Source organism: Cucumis melo, chromosome 7 (assembly GCF_025177605.1).
Source record: "Cucumis melo cultivar AY chromosome 7, USDA_Cmelo_AY_1.0, whole genome shotgun sequence".
Lineage (NCBI taxonomy): Eukaryota > Viridiplantae > Streptophyta > Magnoliopsida > Cucurbitales > Cucurbitaceae > Cucumis > Cucumis melo.
In genome coordinates this window covers 14,737,831-14,743,830 of record NC_066863.1, presented here as the reverse complement: position 1 = coordinate 14,743,830, position 6,000 = coordinate 14,737,831, and positions in this window count along the sequence as shown.

Here is a 6,000-nt window from a genome sequence, read left to right as displayed (position 1 = left end):
ACGCGCGTGAGCCGCCTACCGAGTCGTCTTGTGCGCGCGAGCCGAGCCAATTTCTACTTTCTGGTCGAGTCGATTCACCTGTCTTTGAGCCGTCAGCCTGCTCCAGTCCTTTGCACCTAGTTTGGTAAGTTGATTGGGTTTTGGAATACCCAGTTAAGCATTTAAAATTTGTTGGATCTCAAATAATTTAATTTTGGGCTTAAAATTAAATTATTTCTCTCAATGACCATTTGATATTGGAGCGTGGGACTTCTCCAGTTAGGAGCTCAAGTCGCAACTTTGACCTAAGGTAAGTTACTTCATTAGAATGTCTGGAGTTTTTAATCGATTGGTGATCAAGTTGTGAGAAGTTAATGTTCTAACCAGTAGAACGTCGCTGCTGGGAAAGCGTGACCTTACGGTTAGGACTCGTTGAGCAAATCTCCAGGTAAGAGATTCTACTACTAGCTCTACGAGTAGAATTAAGAGATCGCATACATTCTTGGTTATGCACATTGATGACTAGACTGCATAGCGACATGTGATTTGATGTGATGATATGACATGATGTTGTGGTATGATATGATATTATGTTTTGATATGAGGATGTGACATGATGACGTGATGATGCTATGTTATGTGTATGCTATGGTTAGGGTGCATGTTAGCTTAACCTATTAGAGTGATTCGACGAGACCGCCAGTCTGGCATGAATATAGATATGATTCGAGTGATTCGACGGGATCCTCGCAGACCGATTGTCTTAGTGTTTCCTCCGGGTACGCTACAGACCAGTTTGTCCTAGGTGTTCCCTAGGGTCATCGAAGACCAGATTTTATTCCTACGGGAGCACATGTTGCACGTGTTCGGGAACGTGCCAATTATTGAGTACCATTTTCAGGACTCTAATAGGAAATTAACAGGCACCTAGCGGGACTAGCAGTGGGTCCCTTACTGAGTATTTTATACTCACTCTTTCCATTTCATGTTTCAGGCAGGGGCAGAGGTAAGGGCAAGGGCAAGCTGGCGAGCGACCAGAAGTGACCGTGGTGAGCCATAGGGATCTCTTGCTTCCGCTTTATGTCCGAGTTTAGACCTTGAGTGTTTGCCTTTTTATTACTCTTTATTGTTATTTCATTTCTTTAAAATTAGATAGGACCCGAGTTAGGATTTTAATATTTGTTTACATATCGCATATTACTTTTGATTAGGTTTTTTTAAATAGTAAATTTTTTGAGGTTTCGTTTCGTTTTATCCAGACTTTACAAACTTTATTTGTCTTTTGAAATTTTAATGGCTTCGACTTAGTATAAGGAGTTGAATCGTTACAGTTGGTATCAGAGCCTATGTTCTAGGTTCTGTAGACTGACTTACGATGTAAGTTTCTGTTTTGTTTTGCTTTGCTTTACTTTACCCCTATGGCTATGCGGTCCTTCGTCACTCGCCAGGTATGTTTAAGACCTTGCTAAATGTTATGGTCACAATCTTGCCTGAATGAAATAGGTGTAGTTAGTATAAGTGCAGTTAGCATATGTGTTGTGGTTGTTTGTGAAAAGTTTCTTCTCGTGAAACTTCAAGAAAAGATGTCGCCACGTAGAGGTTCACGTCGAGGGGGTGGTAGGGGAGGCAGAGGAGCTGGACGTATCTAGCCAGAGGAGCAACCTGCTGTGCAGGCAGCCAACCCTAACGCACCGGTCACCCAGGCGGATCTCGCCGCGATGGAGCAGCACTATCAGGACATGTTGCAGGCTGCTCTAGCCCCTTTCCCCGCGGCCCAGTAGACCCAGGCCGCCCTTGTTCAGGCCCAGACCGTCCCTCCTCCAACCCTTGTAGGAGCTCAGCCCAAGTCGGTTCAATTGTCGGCTGAGACCAAACATCTGAGAGACTTTATGAAGTACAATCCTAAAACGTTTGACGGATCCATGGACAATCCCACCAAGGCCTAGATGTGGCTAACCTCTATAGAGAAGATCTTCAGGTACATGAAGTGCCCTGAGGACCAGAAGGTCCAGTGCGCAATTTTCTTCCTGGAGGACAAAGGCACCGCGTGGTGAGGAGACTGCTGAAAGGATGCTGGGGGAGATGTCAGCAAGATAACCTGGGAGCAGTTTAAGGAGAGCTTCTATACTAAGTTCTTCTCTGTCAACGTAAAGTACGTGAAGCAGCAAAAGTTCCTGAACTTGGAACAAGGTGACATGACTGTGGAGTAGTACAACGCTGAGTTTGACATGCTGTCCCGCTTTGCCCCTGATGTAGTGAAGGATGAGGAGGCCAGGACCGAGAAGTTTTTCAGAGGTCTCAGACTGGACCTCCAGGGTATTGTTCGAGCCCTTAGACCAACCACTCATACTGATGCTTTACGCCTAGCACTAGATTTGAGTCTGCATGAGAGAGCTGATTCGTCTAAGGCTGTCAGTAGAGGGTCAGCCCTTGGACAGAAGAGAAAGGTAGAGCTGCAGCCTGACTTGACACTGCAGCAAAATCTAAGGTCAGGAGGTGTCTTCCAACGGCATCGTCGGGAGCTTGTAGCAACGGGAGAACCCTGAGAGAGCTACCCGTTTGTCCTAGCTGTGGAAGAGTGCAGGGAGGTCGTTGCTTAACCGGGAGCAGAGTTTGCTTCAGGTGTAGGCAACCAGGGAATTCCGCTGACGCTTGTCCTTGGAAACCCATTGAGACTACCCTGCACAAGCCTCCCACTTCCTAGCAGGGAAGAGTTTTTGCCACTACCCATCAGGAGGCCGAGCGAGCCAGTACAGTGGTGACAAGTACGCTCCCAATCTTGGGATACTATGCTTTCGTGCTGTTTGACTCTGGGTCATCCCATTCGTTCATATCCTCTGTATTCGTTCAACATGTCGGTTTAGAAGTAGAACCATTGAGTGGTGTTTTATCTGTTACTACTCTATCTGGGGAGGTTATGTTGTCTAAAGAAAAGATAAAGGCATGTCAGATAGAGATAGCAAAACAGATGTTAGATGTGACCTTACTAGTGTTAGACATGCAGGATTTTGACGTAATCCTAAGCATGGATTGGTTGTCTGCTAACCATGCAAGTATAGACTATTTCGGTAAGAAAGTCGTTTTTAACCCTCCCTCTAGGCCTAGTTTCAAATTTAGGGGGACAGGAATTGTATGTATACCCAAGGTCATCTCAACCATGAAGGCTAGTAAACTACTCAGCCAGGGTACTTGGGGCATCTTGGCAAGCGTAGTAGATACCAGAGAACCAGAAGTTTTCCTATCCTCCGAGCCAGTGGTAAGGGAGTACCCCGATGTTTCCCCGACGAGCTTCCAGGACTTCCGCCTCCTAGGGAGATAGACTTCGCCATCGAGTTAGAGTCGGGCACTGCTCCTATCTCGAGGGCCCCTTACAGAATGACTCCAGCTGAGCTAAAGGAGCTGAAAGTACAGCTGCAGGAGTTGCTGGACAAGGGTTTCATCTGACCCAGTGTGTCACCTCGGGGAGCACCAGTGTTGTTTGTGAAGAAGAAGGATGGGTCAATGCGCCTTTGCATTGACTACAGAGAGTTGAATAAGGTGACAGTCAATAACTGTTACCCCTTGCCCAGGATTGATGATTTGTTCGATCAGTTGCAAGGAGCCACCGTCTTTTCTAAGATCGATCTGCGATCAGGCTATCACCAGTTGAGGATCAGGGATAGTGATATTCCTAAGACCGCTTTTCGTTCCAGATACGGGCACTACGAGTTCATCGTGATGTCATTTGGTTTGACTAATGCCCCTGCGGTATTCATGGACTTGATGAACAGGGTGTTTAAGAATTTCTTAGACACGTTCGTCATAGTTTTAATTGATGACATTTTGATTTACTCCAAGACTGAGGCTGAGCATGAGGAGCACTTGCACCAGGTTTTGGAGACTCTTCGAGCCAATAAGTTGTATGCCAAGTTCTCCAAGTGTGAGTTCTGGCTGAAGAAGATGACCTTCCTCGGCCACGTGGTTTCCAGTGAGGGAGCTTCTGTGGACCCAGCAAAGATCGAAGCGGTTACCAGTTAGCCTCAACCGTCTACTGTTAGCGAGATTCGTAGTTTCCTGGGTTTGGCAGGTTACTACAGGAGGTTCGTGGAAGACTTCTCTCGTATAGCCAGTCCCTTTACTTAGTTGACCAGAAATGGGACTCCTTTTGTTTAGAACCCAGCTTGCGGGGAGTAGCTTCCAGGAGCTTAAGCAGAAGCTTCTGTCAACACCAGTCCTGACAGTGTCGGATGGATCTGGGAGCTTTGTGATCTACAGTGATGCCTCCAAGAAAGGACTGGGTTGTGTGCTGATGCAACAAGGCAGGGTAGTTGCTTATACCTCCCGTTAGTTGAAGAGTCACGAGCAGAACTACCCTACCCATGACCTAGAGTTGGCAGCAGTGGTTTTTGCACTGAAGATATGGAGACATTACCTGTACGGTGAGAAGATACAGATTTTCACTGACCATAAGAGCCTAAAGTACTTCTTCACCCAAAAGGAGCTCTTCACCCAGAAGGAGCTGAACATGAGACAAAGAAGATGGCTTGAGTTGGTGAAGGATTACGACTGCGAGATTCTGTACCACCCAGGTAAGGCAAATGTAGTAACTGATGCGTTGAGCAGGAAGGTTGCACATTCAGCAGCGCTTATCACGAAGCAGGCCCCCTTACTCAGAGATTTTGAGAGAGTCGAGATTGCAGTCTCAGTAGGGGAGGTTACTTCACAGTTGGCTCAGTTGTCAGTGCAGCCGACCTTGAGATAGAGGATTATTGTCGCTCAACTAAAGGATCCTTACCTGGTCGAGAAGCGTCGTTTGGTAGAGACAGGGCAAGGTGAGGATTTCTCCATATCCTCTGACGACACGTTTGAGGGACGTTTGTGTGTGCCGGAAGACAGTGCAGTCAAGACAGAGCTTTTAATCGAGGCTCACAGTTATCCATTTACTATGCACCCTGGAAGTACGAAGATGTACCAAGACTTGAGGTGTGTCTATTGGTGGAGGAACATGAAGAGAGAAGTGGCAGATTTTGTCAGTAGATGTTTGGTATGCCAGCAGGTGAAGGCACCTAGACAGAAGCCAGCAGGGTTGTTGCAACCTTTGAGTGTGCCAGGATGGAAATGGGAGAGTGTGTTGATGGACTTCATTACAGGACTGCCCAGGACTCTAAAGGGCTATACAGTGATCTGGGTTGTTATTGACAGACTCACGAAGTCAACCCACTTTGTTCCAGGGAAGTCCACTTACACTGCTAGTAAGTGGGGACAGTTATATATGACCGAGATAGCGAGACTGCATGGAGTGTCGATATCTATCGTTTCTGACAAAGATGCTCGTTTCACATCGAAGTTCTGGAAAGGACTTCAGCTTGCATTGGGCACGAGGTTAGACTTCAGCACAGCTTTTCATCCTCAGACTGATGGTCAAACAGAGAGGTTGAACCAGATTTTGGAGGACATGCTGCGAGCCTATGTGCTAGAGTTTTCAGGGAGTTTGGACTCCCATTTGCATTTGATGGAGTTCGCCTATAACAACAGTTATCAGGCCATCATTGGTATGGCGCCGTTTGAAGCTCTGTATAGTAGGTGTTGCAGGTCTCCTGTCTGTTGGGGGGAGATAGGCGAACGGCGACTGCTAGGTCCTGAATTAGTGCAGACCACCGATGCAGCCATACAGAAGATTAGAGCTCGTATGTTGACAGCACAGAGCAGACAGAAGAGTTATGCTGATGTCCGGCGTAAGGATCTCGAGTTTGACGTGGGAGACATGGTTTTTCTGAAGTGGCACCGATGAAGGGTGTCCTGAGGTTCGAGAAGAAGGGGAAGCTAAGTCCACGTTTTGTAGGGTCATTTGAGATACTGGAGCGGATTAGCCCTGTAACTTACCGTTTGGCGTTGCCCCCATCATTTTCTGCAGTACATGATGTATTCCATGTCTCCATGCTGCAGAAGTATGTCGCAGACCCGACGCATGTAGTTGACTTCGAACCATTACAAATTGATGAGAACTTGAGCTATGAGGAGCAACCTGTTGAGATTTTGGCA